Here is a 19,034-nt window from a genome sequence, read left to right as displayed (position 1 = left end):
ATCTTGTAGACCAGGCCCATTGCAAGTTGCTGTACTCTGTCGTCTACTCTAAGCCATCCTAGGTTGTCAAAGTGGGCAGGGGTGATCAAAGTCCTTTTAGCTTGGCCCTCAGAGCCCACCACTTCTAAATATTCTATATATTTTTTAAAGTGACATATAAAAACGCCACTGTGCGTGCGTGCACGTGTATGTGTGTGTGGGGGGGCCTCCATAAGAATCTGGCCCAGGGGCCTCTGAAGTCTTAATCTGGCCTTGAATATACTTACCTTATGTGAATACTGTATACATCAGAGCATATATTTAGCTTTTAGCATTTTTAGATTATATATATTAGATTTGGACTATTGGATTATTAGATTATATATTGCATATTTAGCATTTTAGCATTTTTAGATTATATATTCTATTCGATTTAGACTATTGGATTATTAGATTATATATTGCATATATTTAGCATTCTAGCTACCTGTACCTCCCCTCCCCTCTCCCCATGCTGCTATGATACCGAATTTCCACAAGGGGATCAATAAAGGAATACCCTTCCTCATTCGTTTCCAACGAGGAAGCAGCTCAGATGCACTTCTGAACTGGAGATTGTTTGTAGCGGAAGATTACGCAATGTTGGGCTTCGCCAGAAGTGCGCCAGCCCCCGGATCCTTCTCGGCATGTCCACAGCACGGCGGTCCTATCCTGTGTTTTTTCCTCGTCGGTTGACAGCGGACCGATGGACTTCGTGCAACGTTTAGCAGTCAAGCTACGTCGCGCTCACATAGGGCCTGCGCTAGCAGGCATTGGTACTGGCATGGGTAATACTGCTCGTTGTCTCGTGAGACGACCGAGTGATGTATTGGCGCAGGGGGCGGGATATTTGGATAAACGTGGTCATCATGACTCACTTTTGAGATGTTTTTCCAAGTATCCTAGCACGCAGCTAATGCTAATGCTACAATGTTGGGGCGCCGTCCCCATGTACCCCGCCGGGGCTGTCTTTACTCTTCCCTCCTCTTAACCATTCATGCTGACGGTCAATCGGTGTCTAATGTTGGGGGTTTAGCGGAGGCTTATTTACCCTTTACATGGGTGGATGGGCTGACGACAGGGCTCAGGGCAGGTGTGCATTTTGAGAATCTATGAATAAAAAATGGGGGACCCTGATGTAGATAGGACTAACATTTTCTCTGGTCTGCATCCCCTTAACAATTGTGTGTATTGGGCTAGCCCATTCTGCAATATGTTAATAGAGTTTTCGTTCATTCATTAATTTATCCCGTCACAGGCGCACACTGCAGGGGAGGTTGTTGCATGCCTACTAGTGGAGCAGTGCTTCACTAGTAATAGACTTTGGTCAGCAGCCGCCACTGGTGTTCCGTGCTTAGTGGTGCAGGTGGCATCGGCCCTTTGCCCTGACATGGTGGAACGGTATCCCGCCCGGCCGACGCCAAGAGGCGAGTCGGCCCGGCAGGTGACTGGTGGGCAGTTGAAGCTTATACCGCCGTGCTACAGAATTGAGCAGCAACTAACAACATTGCTCAATTGGCTGCTTTTCTGTCAAAAATGGTGTCGGGTGGTGGGGCCTTATTCAGGTTTTTTATATAACAGGTTTTGAGGTTATTCAGTTTTGACCCAGCCGCAAGCTAGTCAAGTCAAGAGTTTTATTTGTCACGGCATACAAGTATACAATGAAATGCGGGTGGTCTTGCCCGCAACGATGTGCAATACAGTGGTACAACATGTAATAGAATCCAATAAAAAACAACATTGTGCAATAAAGGTAACAGGTAACAGGTAACATGGTGGGACATCTCGGTATCTGTACATAGTTATTTACAGGGCATATAGGACATGCTAGGTAGCTTAGGTAGTGCAATACACTGTTACTGTTGTTATACTAATTTAAAGTGACCTTTCCTTTTTTTAAGTGTGGGCGTGTGCGGCATGAGTGTGTGTCTGCTCATGTTAAAGTGTTAAAGTGTCTGCTAGTGTGTGAGCGTGCACAGCGTGTGTGTCGTGTGTGCTTGTGTGTGGATAGATCAGTGTTCTGTGGCACTCAGTGTTCATTGTTCAAGGCTCTGATGGCCTGGGGGAAGAAGCTGAGCCTAAGCCTTTCTGTCCTAGTAGCTGGGGTTCGCAGGCGTCTGCCTGACCTCAGCAGCTGGAACAGGCTGTTATTGGGGTGGTGGGGGTCTTTCATTATTCTGCAGGCTCTGGATTTGCACCTCTTGTTGTATAGAACCTGCAGGGGAGGTAGTGCAATACCCGTGGTACGCTCGGCTGAGCGCACCACTCTCTGTAGGGCCTTCTTGTCCTGTGCCGTACTGTTTCCATACCAGGCAGTGATGTTTCCTGTCATGGTGTTGAACGCTGAGCTGTAGTCAATGAACAACAGTCTCACATAGCCCCCCTTCTGACGGTCGAGGTGAGAGAGGGTGCTGTACAGTACCTGGGAGCTATAACCGCAGGGAGGGCTAGGATGCTGTCAACGGTTGTTCACAGGCATCTTGGTTGGAGCAATCTCCCCTTGAGGAGGGGAGGGGTCTCCTCCTCAGGGCTCCCCTCTCTGCGGGTGGACCTTGGTCTGTCCACGGAGGTGCGGGCGTATTTGACCTGGGCTCCATGCCGCCCCACACCGCGCAGCCAGAGGTGAGAGCACGCCCTAAAAAACCGTTGCCATCTAGCTGTGTCTAGCACGTTCTCCGGTTACTCCTCCCCGCTACGCTACGGGACTCAGGGCTCTGATTTGTCCCCTTTGGCTGCGGGCCGCGTTCTTCCAGTGAAGCGCAAGCGGCCCCACGTTTCGCTTCTCATGGAGACAGGGGCTGACACCCAGTTGCTAGCTAGGCCTGGGTCTGTCTATGAGAATGCTGTGCTGTCAAGCGGCTCCCACACCACACGTCCTGCGTCTGTGTTTGGTGAGCCTGGTGTTGTATCTGTCGACGGAGCAGGGTTCCCTGTATCTGAAACATTTTGTCAGGGGGGGAACTCTAGGCCCAGGAGGTCGCAGCGTGGGTTCCCCCCAGCCCCACCCTCACCAGACCGGATATTACGTTAGTGCCTCCCCCGTCTGGACTTCCGATCCCGCGGTGGTCAGTTAGGCACGCGTAATTTGGGTGGTAGTAATATCACTACAGGGCTACGGTGTGTAGCGACCCACCCTATTGGGCAGTGTGGGACCACACACCATGCATGTCCAGCTGCAGAGCAGGCTGTCCTCAGCAAGCTAAGCCGGGAAGATGCTCAGCGGGGGAGCCTATGTCACCAGGGGTGATGGCCGCTCCCCCCGTATCAGACCGCCCCTTCTGTCGGGGTCCCCCCCTTGGGTGCGATTGCCTCGTTGGTAGAGTCAGAGTACGATATCCCGTCTCCGCGGGACACCCTGCTCGTGCCGTTGGCGAGACCAGGGTTGACGACGCACAGCGGGAGGGACCGGGCCACCTATCTACGTTTGGTACAGACTCTATTATCAGAGTCCGCGGCAGTGACAGCCCTGGCCGAGGAGATTCATTCTCTGGCTGCGAAGCAGGCCGTCGTCGTGGTCCCATGGAAGGACGCGATGAGCTGGACCTGTCCCATGGAAGGTTCAGAATGTTGACCATCACCCACCTGTTAAGCGCTGTCAGGTGGGGGACTGGTTCACCTCCATAGACCTGAAGGATGCGTATTCGCATCCCGATCTTCCCTCCTAGGACATACCTACGCTTCCTTTTCAGGGCTTAGCGTACGAGTACCAGAGGCTGCCGTTCGGCTACTCTCTGGCTCCTCGCATCTTCACCAAGTGCGTGGAGACCGCGCTGGGGCCTCTGCGTCGTCGGGGGATACGAATTTTATTCTACCCTGGACGACGTTCTGGTCCTCGGCCGGTCAGAGAAGATCGCCAGGTCTCATACCAGGCAGGTGGTGGAATTCCTAATCAGCCTGGGTTTTTCTGTAGACTGGAAGTAGAGTACTCCTCTTCCCAGTCAACGGGTGCAGCTTTTATTTAGATGTTCATTCAATAGCTTTACTACCCACTTCTCAGCTACTTTAAATATGACCGGGAGAATACTGATTGGCCGGTAGTTAGCAATGTAATTTTGTCCAGATTTAAAGATTGGGGCAACCGTGGCCACCTTCAATGCTGAAGGAACAGTTGATTCCCTGAAGGACAGATTGACCAGATGTGTGATTGGGGGGACCACGGATTCTATATGGGTTTTAAAAAAAAAATTGGTATCAAGCCCATAGGCGTCCTTAGCTTTGGAACTGTTTAGTGTACCAATAATATTGGTCACCTCCAGCTCTGTTATTTCCTCTAAATAAAAAATAGGTTGTGCATGATTAATAGTACTATGGATGGCATCAGATGGGGTAAAACACTGTCATCTCCTGGACGCCTATTCTATAATCCCAGCCGAAGAGTGCTGCCGAGTGCCTCCGCGTTTTCCCTGATTGGCCGCGACACGCCCTGCGGCAGCGGCGGAGCGGCAAAGCTTGCGGCATTATGTAGCCGTAATCCCTGCTGTTTTTCCATCGATGCTTAGCTCAACTGGTACGCCGCCATGCTGTGGAGCCTGCCCTGCGGTTGGTCACAAGTTCGAATCACTTCAATTTTTTTTTTTTTTACGTTTATCATCTCTCGCTATAAACGTGCATTCTTTTGCTGGTTAAGTTTAGGCATTCTTTCGGAGTTGGTTAAGGTTAGGGTTAAGTTAGGGTTAAGGTTAGGCATTATTTCGGAGTTGGTTAAGGTTAGGGTTAAGTTAAGGTTAGGGTTAAGGTTAGGCATTATTTCGGAGTTGGTTAAGGTTAGGGTTAAGTTAAGGTTAGGGTTAAGGTTAGGCATTATTTCGGAGTTGGTTAAGGTTAGGGTTAAGGTTAGGCAATATTTCGGAGTTGGTTTACGGTTAGGGTTTGTCGCAGAGAATGCCTGTCTGTCTTTCTTGACGTGGAGGATGCAGCCTATTTCCGCACTGCCGCTCTCTCGCGCTGCCGCGGTCACATGGGCGTCATGGCCAATCAGAGAAATGCGACGCACTCTTCGGCTGGGATTAATATAGACGCCTCCTGGACAGAATCCAAAAAGAAACAGTTGAATTGGGTGGCTAGAGTCAGTGGGGTTTTCACTAATTCATTATACATTTTGAGTTCAAATTTTTTGTTGTTATGTTTGTTTTGTCTACCAATTAGTTTATTAATATGTTGCCAAATTATCTTACCATTCCCTTTAGCATCTTTGATCATGTCCATGAAATAATTTGCTTTGGCCATTCGCATAGTATGTATTACTTGATTCCTCATTGAAGTGAATTTCTGTCTGTCTGTCTGCCTGTCAGCCAGGCCAGAATTCAGAAATGTTTTGAGCAGAAGGTCTCTTACTTTCATCTGTCTCCTACATTCATCATTCAACCAGGGCAACGTGTCCTTATTTCTTCTCTTTTGACTCCTCATCTTGGTGAAGGAGGACACAACTTCATTAATTGTTGCCAGGAATGACTCGCAGCCACTCTCTATGTCAGGGGTAGGCAACCCTAGGCACGCATGCCTGCATAGGCATGCGGGGGCATTTTCATAGGCACAGGGGGCAGCATTTAATAAAAAAAATATATATATATATATATATATTTTTTTTTTGCTTTGAAATATTATAGTGAAATATTTTGCACTGTTGTCACATTTATCTTGTTGAAATCCTCCCACAGGTTCTTTTTACTACCACATATTTAATTGAGACCCTTTATTTGTTTATTATTTCAATTTAGCTGGAAATACATTGCTACATCATTCAGTAACATTTGCAGAGCCTTATAACAAAAACATTATTACGGACACCATTGTGACCAGTGGGATCAATCAACAAATTTTATAATTTATTTTTCTATTTCATTGAACATTGCACATGTTAAAAGCCATTTTTCTTACTCAAAATGTGAGTATTACCAGTTCAACTTGTGTTCTTAAAACAATGACAATAAACAGTTTTATTAGGTTGAAATAATGTGGTTGTGTACTTATTTTTCTGTTAACTGAAAACCTTAATGCACAGTAACTGAACTCAATATTTTTAAGTTCTGGTAACTTATTATTATTTTTTTACAGTGTAGTCTTGCGATCAATCAAAACATATTTACACGATATACCTCACATTCACCCTCCATTCACATCCTGGTGTTCTCCTGGTGTTCTCCATTAGGCCTGTAGGTGGAGCTATGACAGCACACGTACAGTACACACACCGATGTGTCCAAAAATGAATAGGCAAATGTGAGTGAAATGGTCACACAGCTGTTTGTCTGCATTGCATTCCCCCCCCCAACTCAGATTTAGGGTTGATACAACCATCATAATAATATTGTTAATAATAACAATAACAATAATGATGTAATAATGTAAAAATTATCATAAAAAATACCTGATTATGAGAAAGAAAATTACGATGCATGGAATATTGTTGAGGCACACTAGTTCCAACTATATTTCAAACAGGCACTCCATGTCAAAAAGGTTGTTGACCCCTGCTCTATGTCCTTATTTAGGAGCATTTTACTCCAATCCTGCTCTTTAAGAGCTGCCACAAGATGGTGGTGTTGACTCTTTGGAACCGTGTTCTGATATACAGTAGGTCTAGATTTGAATGAATTAGAGCAGGGGTAGGCAACCCTAGGCACGCGTGCCTGCATAGGCACGCGGGGGCATTTGCATAGGCACAGGGGGCAGCACTAAAAAAATTAAAATTAAAAATTAAAATTAATTTTTTCTTTTTTTTTCTTTTTTCTTTTGCTTTGAAATATTATAGTGAACTATTTTGCACTGTTGTCGCATTTATCTTGTTGAAATCCTCCCACAGGTTCTTTTTACTTCCACATATTTAATTGAGACCCTTTATTTGTTTATTATTTCAATTTAGCTGGAAATACATTGCTACATCATTCAGTAACATTTGCAGAGCCTTATAACAAAAACATTATTACGGTCACCATTGTGACCAGTGGGATTAATAAACAAATTGTATTATTTATTTTTCTATTTCATTGAACATTGCACATGTTAAAAGCCATTTTTTTACTCAAAATGTGAGTACCAAGTCAACTTGTGTTCTTAAAACAATGACAATAAACATAGTTTTATTAGGTTGAAATAATGTGGTTGTGTACTTATTTTTCTGTTAACTTATTATGGATTGAAAACTGAAAACCTTAATGCACAGTAACTGAACTCAATATTTTTAAGTTCTGGTAACTAATAATTTTTTTTTGACAGTGTAGTCTTGCGATCAATCAAAACTTATTTACACGATATACCTCACATTCACCCTCCATTCACATCCTGGTGTTCTCCTGGTGTTCTCCATTAGGCCTGTAGGTGGAGCTATGACAGCACACGTACAGTACACACACCGATGGTGTGTGATGTGTCCAAAAATGAATGGGCAAATGTGAGTGAAATGGTCGCACTGTATGCAGCTGTTTGTCTGCATTGCATCCCCCCCCCCCCCAACTCAGATTTAGGGTTGATACAACCATCATAATAATATTGTTAATAATAACAATAACAATAATGATGTAATAATGTAAAAATTATCATTAAAAAGACCTGATTATGAGAAAAAAGAATTACGATGCATGGAATATTGTTGAGGCACACTAGTTACAACTATATTTCAAACAGGCACTCCATGTCAAAAAGGTTGCTGACCCCTGAATTAGAGAATCGTTGTTTTGTTAGCTTTCTTGAAAAAAATTATTGCATTGTGATCTGATATACCGGTCAAAAAATTATAGGTCTTAGTTATTCTTTCCGGTCGATAGTAGGTCTATTCTAGTTTTTGAGGTAGGAGTTATCCTAGTAGGCTTTTCTATAAATTGAGTAAAACCCAAGTAATCTGTAATCTGTTTAAGATTTTTCCTTTCCTTATTTACATCCCTGTTAAGGTCACCTACAACAATTATTTCCTTCTTAGAATCACAGTGATTGAGGGCAACCTTCAACTTATTATAGAAGTCTACCTTTGTTGAGGGTTTCCTATAAATACAAATGACACAGAAGGACATTTCGGGGGAAGAGTGAGATGTTCACACCAATACATTCCAAATCTACTTCTCTTGGCCATTCAATTAGAGTACATTTCAAGGAGCTTTTGACATACAGCAGAACCCATCCATGCCTGTCTTGGTCTCTGTCTTTCCTAAACACATTATAGCCAGGCATAGTTATTGCTGCCTGTGGAGAGGAATGGGTTAACCAAGTTTCTGTCAGACCTAAAAAGTCAATATTAGAATTGCAGAGTAGATGCTCCAGTTGTTCACATTTAGGTATCATACTCCGAATATTTAGGTGTCCCCCAAATAGCCCTTTTGTGGGTTCCAGACTATTTTGGATGCATTCAATGTTTTGAAGAATTTAGTTTTTCTGTGTCTTTTCACAACTAGATTCCTTTGTCTGGTTGGCATGGTTTGTTTGTCCATTTTATGACCAACAAGGCTGCGACTGTTCCCATGGGACACAATAATTACAGGGGAGGGAGGGTGTTGGTCCAGCTGAGCATCCAACACAGAGAAGGTGTTATGTCAGGCCACGATGTTGGAGATGTGACATGCAAAGTTTTTGGCCAGAGCTGCAATTCCATTGTGATTGGGGTGGAGATTGTCATGTTTGTAGAGTTTAGACTCTGTCCAAAATGAGTCAAAGTGGCTGATAAAGCCGTGTCCACAAGTTGAGCTGAAATGTCGCAGCCACTGATCGGCACTGTATAGCCGACTAAAATGTTCTGAGCTCTGTCTAAGGGTGGTAATTAGACCGGAGAATGTACAGGTTTTCCCAAGGCTCTCTATCAGCTCTGCCAGCGCTTTGTAGTCTTTGATGAGTTTGATGTGCCCGTATGTCTCGCGATGGTCTACTGATTGTTTACACCTGAGGCTGACGTCATTCACTCCCACATGCACGATTACTGTATGAGTAGATGGGTAGCGCTCCACAATGGATGGGATATGTTTGATTAGATCAAGAACTTTTGCACCAGAAAAGAAGTACGAGATGCCCTTGGGAATCGGGACGTTTCTCACGATGGAATCCCCCATGAGGATGTATTCGGGAGGAGAAAAGAAAGAGGGCTTGCCATTATTTGCGGTAGCAGGAGGAGGTAAATGACTAGCATCAGCTATGCTAGCTGTAGCAGCATTATCAGCATGTGAGGAATCGAGGGAGGCTGTGGGGACCAGCGGGGAACATTTTCGTGTACGCTTACCGGAGGGAGAGCGAGAAGTAGACCGTGACTTGGAAACGTTGCTGCCGGTAGAGGTGCGTTTCCTACGCGAGGTAGCCCCGTCGCCCTTCACCTTCTTGGACCAGGCAGCTAGTCCAGCGGTGCTATGTGGCCGAATTGGAGAAATCTCGGGGCAGTGAGACGGTGGCGTTTCACCGTGGAGTTGAAGAGGTTCCTCATCACTCAGGGGATCAGGAATCTGCGGCGAGGTCAGCCTCCTTTTCTTTGGTTGCAATCCCTTTGTCTCCACCGAGGCCCAGGAGGATGCGGTGTGGGGCTTGCTACTTGCGGATAGCGTTAGCCCAGGGTAGGCAGCCAGCGAAGCAGCGCTGCCACGCCGGGGGGTCCGAACTGGGGAAGCTACTCCTTGGATAACACCATGCTCGCCAGAAGAAGGTGATCCTGAGGCGTCTAAGCGTTCTGACAGTGGAGCATACCGGTTAGAGAGAAGCGGGGAGTCCATGGGGCGGGATACCTTTCTTTTCCTCCTCACAACTGTTGCCCAAGAGGAGCGAGTAGGCGAGGGGACAGCGGCCGATGGCTCCAGACTATCCAGCCGGGACAGGAGCTAAGTTTGACGACTGAGAAGTTCCACAATGAGGTGCTCAATGGATTTAAGCTCAGCCCGTACTTCTATAATGTCCGAAGTCGCGGCGATACTTCCGCGTCAGCATCGCCAAGCCAACAAGCCAGTAAGTAAACAACCTCCGAAATGTCTGAATGTTGCTTGTGTGTGGCCAAGTTTTGCAGAGTGGTAAAAACAGGATAAAACAGGGTACAATCGGATAACACAACAGAGGGCTCTCCACATCCCCGGCAGGGAGAATGTGGGTGCAGATGTGATGTCGCGGGTGGTCCTCACCCCGACGAGTGGGGACTACGTCCAGACATAGTCAGACAGGTCTGGGGCCGATTCCGGGAGGCCACGGTGGACCTGTTTGCGAGCAGACAGTCCCACCAGTGCCCCTTGTGGGTCTCGGTCAGTCGGAAGGACAGCCCCGGCTTACGCAGGGAAGTGGCGTATGGTTCGAGAGTGCTGTGAGGTTGGGGGCTTGGACCCGGTGTCATGCCCCCTGGACTCGGTTCTGTCCTTCTCCAGTCTATCCTGGATGGGCGGTCGGCCTCGACAGTGAAGGTATATGCCGCAGCTATATCTTCTTGTCATGTGGGCTTTGAGGGCAGAACACTGTTCAGCCACCCTCTCGTGGGACGTTCTTGCTTGGCGCACGGCGTCTCAAGCCTGTGGAACGTTCTCTGTCTCCGAGTCGGGACCTCCAACTGTTCTGGAAAGGCTATTGGGGGCCCCGTTTGAGCCTCTTGAGCAGGCGCCATTGGATCGTCTGTCTTACGACCACGTTCCTTTTTTGGGCCATCACCTCCGCTAAATGCGTGGGTGAGCCATGTGCTCTCTCGGTGCGGTCAGAGTACCTGTCTATTCGGGCCGATAGCAGGCGACTCTGTGGCCTGATCCGGCCTTCGTGCCAAAGAATATCCGGAGCTCTTGTCGCTCCTGGGATATTGTGCTTCAGGCGTTTCGCCCTCCTCCTTGGAGGTGAGCCTTCACCTGTCATGTCATGTCTGTGCACTGAAGGTTTACCTTAGTCGCACGTGGGATCTCGGGGCTTCCGATCAACTGTTTGTTTGTTACAGTGGCCCTCGCGCAGGTAAGGCGCTGTCGAAGCAGCGCCTGTCACATTGGTTGTGCGAGGGCATTGCCCTTTGCTACACGTTGGCTCGACAGGTTCCCCCCGGGGGCGTCAGGGCGCACTCCACTCGTGGTGTGGCGGCCTCTGCTGAACTGTTAGGGGGGGCCTCGTGGAGGACATTTGTGCTGTGGCATTCTGGTCCGCCCGAGTCCTTTCGTTAGGTTTTACCTCATGGACATGACTGGGAGTTCTGTCTCCCAGGCGGTCCTGAGGTCCGGGCTCCTGCATCCCGCCATCAGGTGGGCTAGCAGGGGTGTGTGGGTGTGGACCGCAGGGTGCTGTGTCACACGTGGTCCCGCTTGCGCTGTGCGTTCGGGGGTGCCTGGTTCCCCCTTTTGTGGCACTTTGGTGGAGTTGACTGCCTTCCCCCCTTCGTTAGGACGGGCGGGTGGACGGGACTCCCCTCCTCCCTGGCTGGGGCTTACGGGCCCTCAGGGGGTGCATTTGTCTGGGCCACGCGTCCGCTCTGCCCTTTATCTCAGAAGGCAGAGCGAGACGCGAGGCCAGTTGATATATAACGTAAATCCTATAAACCTAGTTATATGATACTGGCTGAGCGTCTCGCTCTTAGCGCCCTGAGGTCCCTTGGATGTTTTCCGCTTATGGAAATCGAACTGGGAAGGGTGAGGCGTGACCACTTCCGGCGTAATATAGGGGATGCATGGGAGTGGCGTGGTCACGTGCAAGTGGGTGCATTTGTTTTGTTCCCCGGAGCACACTAGGTGCTGGAGATAATGGGTTATCTCAGAAGGCAGAGCGAGACGCTCAGCCAGTATCATATAACTAGGGTTATAGCTTTCGAAGCTTCGGGGCCGAGCTTCGGTTTTAATTCGAAGCTTCGAGATAAAAAAATTCATAATAATATTTTTTTTTTTTTATCTTATGTTGTGGGACTTGTACAGCACTTTGGTAAACTTTGTTGTTTTTAAATGTGCTCTATAAATAAAGTGGATTGGATTAATTAATTAAGTAGCCCCTTTCGTGACTGTGACGCAGCCAACAAGGTTTCACTCGGCTGCGCTGCCTGTGTGCAGTGGGGGCTGCTCTCACAGCCAACAACATGACATTACATAATTATGTTGCAACCTTCGTCTATCAAGCAAACAATTATATTATATTTAATTTATAATTTATAATTATATCAGACAATGCACCTACAAAAGCAGATGATTACAATTAAATTAGCCAACTTGGTAACACATTAGCGTCGCCGTCGTGTACAACTCCAAGGGATATTCCCTTTGAGATGCATTTTGGAGGCAAAAAATAATAATTTATGTTCGAAGCTCATGCCATCGAACGAAGCTTCGAAGTATTTAAGACAGCCCTAGTTATAGGATAACCTTTGATTCAGATATTGATGGTTTCAGCTGTCCTGACTGTGATGGTTTCAGCTGTCCTGACTGTGATGGTTTCAGCTGTCCTGACTGTGATGGTTTTGGCTGTCTGTCCTGACTGTGGTAGTTTCGGCTGACCTGACTGTGATGGTGTCAGCTGTCCTGACTGTGATGGTGTCAGCTGTCTGTCCTGACTGTGATGGTGTCAGCTGTCCTGACTGTGATGGTGTCAGCTGTCTGTCCTGACTGTGATGGTGTCAGCTGTCTGTCCTGACTGTGGTGGTTTCGGCTGTCTGTCCTGACTGTGATGGTTTCGGCTGTCTGTCCTGACTGTGGTGGTTTCAGCTGTCTGTCCTGACTGTGATGGTTTCAGCTGTCTGTCCTGACTGTGATGGTTTCAGCTGTCTGTCCTGACTGTGATGGTTTCAGCTGTCTGTCCTGACTGTGATGGTTTCTGGCTGTCTGTCCTGACTGTGATGGTTTCAGTTGACTGTGATGGTTTCAGCTGTCCTGACTGTGGTGGTTTCAGCTGTCTGTCCTGACTGGTTTCAGTTTGTTCCACCACCATTGGATCCAGGACAGAGAATAACCTGCTTTGTTTCAATGACCCCCCAGGAGGCTGAAGAGGAGTGGGTCTCAGGTGGCCAGAAGATATCCACATCTATGTATAGGGATCAACATGGGTTGAGGAGATGGGTGGGGTTATTGTTGTGTGTGTGTGTGTGTGTGTACATCTTGTTTCTGCATGTCCAGACGTTCATATCAAGGGATTGCATTTATATTGCTACTTTCACCCTTCCTCCCCAAGGAATGGAAGGTTATTACCCATCTCAACACCATGGCTCAGTGTCAATATAAGACATGCACCAGCCTGTCCAGTTGCATGCATAGCTGGTGTGTGCCTCTCCCCTCCCTTATACACATTGCATGATACATGAAAACCTCTTGGTCTTTCACGTTCTTCCTGTGTACTGTATGCATGCAGGCTCTCTGTTGAGGATCAGAGATGCTGAGAGATGACATTTTACACGTTGAAAAGCCAACAAGGCCGTCTCCATTAGGAAAGGCACAAATGATCACATTATCACCGCCTCCTAACTGTCCTTCATCAGTGCCCAGGGTTCCCACAGACATTGCAAAATGAAATTCAAGGACATTCAATTACTTTTCCAAGCACTATTTTTCATTTTAAAAGGGCATTTAACCCAATCAGCGCCAGACCAGAGGAAAGTCGGGTTAACTCGCCAACCGTTCAGCGCCAGACCCGAGTATAGTCGGGTTTTCGTCGTTATTTCTTTTATTCTATATTTTTATTCATTTCTCTCACACGGACCTCGGGGTTACCATAGGCAGTGCCGTCTGGGAGAAATGCGAGGCCCTGTGCGAGTTCCAAACGTGAGGCAAAAAAAGGCAAAATAAATAAATAAATAAATTAATGTTATACAGCCAACATACTCCTAAACCAGTGGTCACCAACCTTTTTAAGCCCAAGATCACTTTTCTTTTTTTTTGGTGAAGGCAAGATCTACCTATTGAAGCGTTGAGAGAAAAAGACAGCCAAGATTGTACTTTAAACTAAATTACTTTTATTTGCCTGTATTCTAATTACATGCAATGCTTTGGTCCAACATTAAAACGACAAAGTAGAACTGTAATATGTACTTTCTCAGTCAGTGCTAAGTGCAGTCATCTTATGCAGCATCACTTTTCACATCAAAACAAAAGTAGAACTGTAATGTGGACTTTCTCATATTATTAACATTGACAAACATATTTATAATTAGCATTTTATAAAGTAGAACTGTAATGTGGACTTTCTCAGTCAGTGCTAAGTGCAGTCATCTTATGCAGCATCACTTTTCACATCAAAACAAAAGTAGAACTGTAATGTGGACTTTCTCATATTATTAACATTGACAAACATATTTACAATTAGCATTTTATAAAGTAGAACTGTAATGTGTACTTTCTCAGTCAGTGCTAAGTGCAGTCATCTTATGCAGCATCACTTTTCACATCAAAACAAAAGTAGAACTGTAATGTGGACCTTCTCCTATTAATTAACATTGCCAAACATATTTACAATTAGCATTTTATAAAGTAGAACTGTAATATGTACTTTCTCAGTCAGTGCTAAGTGCAGTCCTCTTATGCAGCATCACTTTTCACATCAAAACAAAAGTAGAACTATAATGTGGACTCTCATATTATTAACATTAGAAAATGCTAATTGTAAATATGTTTGTCGAAGTAGAACTGTAATGTGTACTTTCTCAGTCAGTGCTAAGTGCAGTAATCTTATGCAGCATCACTTTTCACATCAAAACAAAAGTAGAACTGTAATGTGGACTCTCAGGGAAAGATAATTGTATTATTCTTTTTTTTACATTTTTTTTTCAGGGAAATATCTACAGGGAAGGTCTCAAATATCGACCAGTCGATCAAGATCGACCAGTCGATCAAGATCGACGGGTTGGTGACCAAACAATAGCGCTGCCCGAGGCTGGGCACACAGATACAGTCAACATATTCTTAAATAGTAGCGCTGCTCGAGGCTGGGCACATGACACAGTCAACGCATTCCCAAATAATAGCGCTGCCCGAGGCTGGGCATATGATACAGTCAACGCATCCTTAAATAATAGCGCTGCCCGAGGCTTAGTGGCAATGCACCTGCACAGTCGCACACCCGGCAGCAACAGGGAAAATGCACAAAACACCCCTGGAACCTGACAAACAAGCCCAAAGCCAGATAGGTAGATATAGAGAGAGAAAGAGAGAGATAGAGAGAGAAAGATAGATATATAGATAGAGAGAGGGAGAGAGAGCGAGATAGAGAGCGTGAGAGAGAGCAAGAGAGAGAGCGCGCGCGAGAGAGAGAGATCCACGGTGGGAACAGAGCAGACCGCACCAAAAACTCACCCTAACGCAGAATCAGGTCCAAGAGGAAGGAGACGACAGTGGAGAAAGTTCACCAGTCCCATCATGATATTGTCCCCCCCCGTTGGGATGAACCCGGGAGTCCGCTCCCAGTCCATCCGCCACACGTTAGCACCCGACAACATAGCCAACGCTAGCTAGCTAGTGTTAGCTAACGCTAGTTAGCTGTCCCTGCCCTCAGCCAAGCTACTAGCCGACATAGCTATAGCCTGACTGAAGGTTCCAACACGCAACAACTTTCATCCTCAGTCCATCCGCCGAACGTCCTCCTCGTCCCGGCACAACCCAATCACCACACCCGGTACCGACAAGCCCACGGCACGCGGCGCCTCGTGTCTAATGTGAAATATATAAGCATGTAAGCAAAACTAGATTTTAGGTCTGTGATGGAAAGTGATTGTTAACATTCTATTTATTTTAATAATTTTTGTGTTTTTTATAAAAAAAAAAATTGAGGCTCCCCTTCCTGCGAGGCCCTGTGCGACCGCACTGCTCGCACACCCCCTGAGGCGGCCCTGACCATAGGGAACCACTCTGAGATAGCTAGAGTGCAATACCGGCCGCATCCTGATAGGTGGCAGTATCGCCCACCCTTCGAAACCTTTTTTTTCACACCCGGTGTTGTGTTTAATTCACTCCGGGCACAGTTTTTTTGGTCAGGCGAGTCTAGAGGTTCGATCGCAACGACCATGTGTAACATACTCCAGAACGTATGCTGTTGGTGACGATCAAAGCAACAAAAAACGACCCCCCCCCCCCCCCCCTTTCATGCATTCATGATGAAACATAATACCTATTATATACATTTGATATTAGCCAGGATCAATCTGAAACTATACTTGATATATTCACCACGGTATAACACGCGAATGTATACATGAAAAAATTTATTCTCAAGTTTCAAGTTCACGTTTCTTTATTAGTTGTCATACAAAAATACAGAATAATTTTATATAAAATGCTTCTTTCTGTTTTGTTCCAGAGATTGTGCTAGATAAAAATAGATAAATATAAAATAAGTATAATAAGTATAAAATAGGGGCGGCTGGGTGGCGCAGCGGACATTGCGCTCGTCACCAACGCAAAAGACACCGGGTTCGAATCCGGCTGTCGGCGTTGCCTCCGGCTTGTGCCGGCCGTCATACTAACTCAATTGGCAGAGTTAGCGGGTGGGAAGTCGAAGGGTGGTAGTCTGGTCGTTGTGAACAGCGACTCCTACAGGTCGGTTGGGGCGCCTGCACAGCAAAGTCAGGAAAATGGCGGGGGCAGTGTGAGCCTCCTACACATTACTCCTCGCCAAATGAGAGTCCGCGCTGGCAGGTGAAAAGATGTGACAGGCTGCCTCCACATGTATCGGAGGGGACATGTGATGCAAGGCTTCTATCCTCTCTACAACCGGCCAGTGGGGGGAATATGCGAGCAACGACCAGGACAGTGGAGGGAGAATTGGCACGAGAGGTAAATTGGGATGGGGAGAAAAATCACAGAAAAAGGAGGAGAAAAAGTAGAAAAATTAAAGTATAAAATAGAAGTCAAGTACGTAGACAAAAGTGTTCAATATACATACAATATTCAATGCAGAGTAGAAAAGTAACAGTACAGTACAATGCAGAAATGGGATGAGGTACAATTTAGGTACAATTTACAGTAAGGTGTAATGAGGTATGAGTTGTAGTGCAAATTCTTTACCAATAAATATAAAGTGTGTTGAGTGTCTAAAGTGGGTGCTGCAGTGAGTTGTTTGTTTAAAGTGAGTGTGTGCGTGTGGATGTGTGTGCTGTGAGTGTATTTGATGGTTTGTGTTACATAGTGTTATTGTTCATTTAGCATCCTGATGGCCTGGGGATATAAGCTTCTTCTGAGTCTCTCTGTGCTTGCCATGAGACTCCGGTATCGCTTGCCTGACCACAGCAGTTCAAAGAGGCAGTTGTTTGGGTGGCTGGAGTCTTTGATTATTCTCTTAGCCTCCCCATTGTAAATGTCTTGGAGAGTGGGAAGCCCACCTCCAATTGTGCGTTCGGCTGAACGGGCCACTCTCTGTAGTCTGCTACGGTCTTGTGCAGTGCTATTCCCGAACTAGGAGGTGATATTGCCTGTCAGGATGCTTTCTATTGTGCATGAGTAGAAGTTCTTAAGGATCTTCTGACTCACGTTGAACCTCCTTAGGCGCCTAAGGAAGTAGAGGCGCTGTCGTGCTTTCTTCACTACACTGTCAATGTGTGTGGTCCATGTCAAGTCCTCGGATATGTGGACTCTGAGGTACTTAAAACTGTTCACTCTCTCGACCGGTGCCCTGTCGATGCTGAGGGGGCTGTAGTCCCTGACCCCCGACCTCCTAAAGTCCACAATCATCTCTTTTGTTTTGCTGACGTTCAGGGAGAGGTTGTTCTCCTGGCACCATCCCGCCAGAACCTCTACCTCTTCCAGGTAGGCCCTCTCGTCGTTTGCAGAGATCAGGCCCACCACTACTGTGTCGTCAGCAAATTTGATGATTGTGTTGTTGTTCCGCTGTGCCACACAGTCATGTGTGTACAGCGAGTAGAGGAGGGGACTCAGAACACAGCCCTGGGGGGGCCCTATGTTGAGAGTGATGGATGAGGAGGTGCAGTTGCCTGCTCTCACCACCTGGGGTCTGCCCGTCAGGAAGTCCAAGACCCACTGGCAGAGGTCATAGTTCAAGCCCAGGTCCCTGAGCTTGGCTATGAGTTTGGAGGGGACTATGGTATTGAATGCTGAGCTGTAATCGATGAATAGCATTCTCACATAGTTCCCCTGCCTCTTGTCCAGGTGTGATGCTGCTGTGTGCAGCACATGGGCTATGGCGTCCTCCTGTTGGGGCGATATGCAAATTGCAGGGGGTCCAGGTTGATGGGGAGGGAGGAACAGATGTAGCCCTTCGCTAGCTTCTCAAAGCACTTCATGGCTATGGAGGTGAGAGCTACAGGGTGGTAGTTGTTGAGGCAAGCAGGCGTAGATTTTTTGAGTACAGGGATAATGGTGGACTTCTTCAGACAGGTGGGGATGACAGCCTGTTCTAAGGACACGTTAAATATGTCAGTGAATACCGGGGCCAGTTGGTCGGCACAGACTTTTAGGACGTGGCCGGGGATGCCATCCGGTCCTGCTGCCTTCCTGATATTCACTTTCTTAAAGGTCCTCCTCACCTCATGTTCTGTTAACCTGAACACTGAGTCTCCATCGGCAGTGCCCCCCCCCCCCCCCCCCCCCCTCCATTGCAGTGGTTTGTAGGCTGGTGTTGTTATTCACAGCCTCAAACCTTGCATAGAAGGTATTGAGATAATTTGCTAAGGAGATGTCACTGTTCAGCTTGAGGGAGGTGCCTTTGTAATCTGTCATCGTTCTGAGGCCCTGCCACATACCTCTGGAGTCAGCCTGTTCAAACTGAAGTTCAACTTTATCCCTGTAACGCCTTTTTGCCTCTATTACTGTCCTCCTTATGTTGTATCTCCGCCTTGTGTTCATTCATGTTGCCTGTCACAAGCCTGGCATTGTAGGCTGAGGTGCGCACTTTCAGAGCCTCACGGACGGATTTGTCTACCCAGGGCGATTTGTCTACCCAGGGCTTTTGGTTTGGGTAAACTCTAATTGTGGTAGAGGGGATTGTTTCTTCTACCAGAGTACAGACAAAGTTCCAGTGTAGTCATTAATATTGTCTGTGTTATCACGGAACACACTCCAATCTGTACATTCAAGTGCAGCTTGGAGCGTCTCCTCTGATTCTACAGACCAACACTGCACATCTTGCGTTACTACAGGGGCGCGCTTGAGACTTTGTTTATACTTTGGCATAAGAAA

Source organism: Notolepis coatsorum, assembly GCF_963971535.1.
Source record: "Notolepis coatsorum genome assembly, chromosome: 1".
In the NCBI taxonomy this organism is placed as follows: domain Eukaryota; kingdom Metazoa; phylum Chordata; class Actinopteri; order Aulopiformes; family Paralepididae; genus Notolepis; species Notolepis coatsorum.
The sequence above is the reverse complement of the archived record's forward strand: the minus strand, read 5'-3'. Positions refer to the sequence as shown.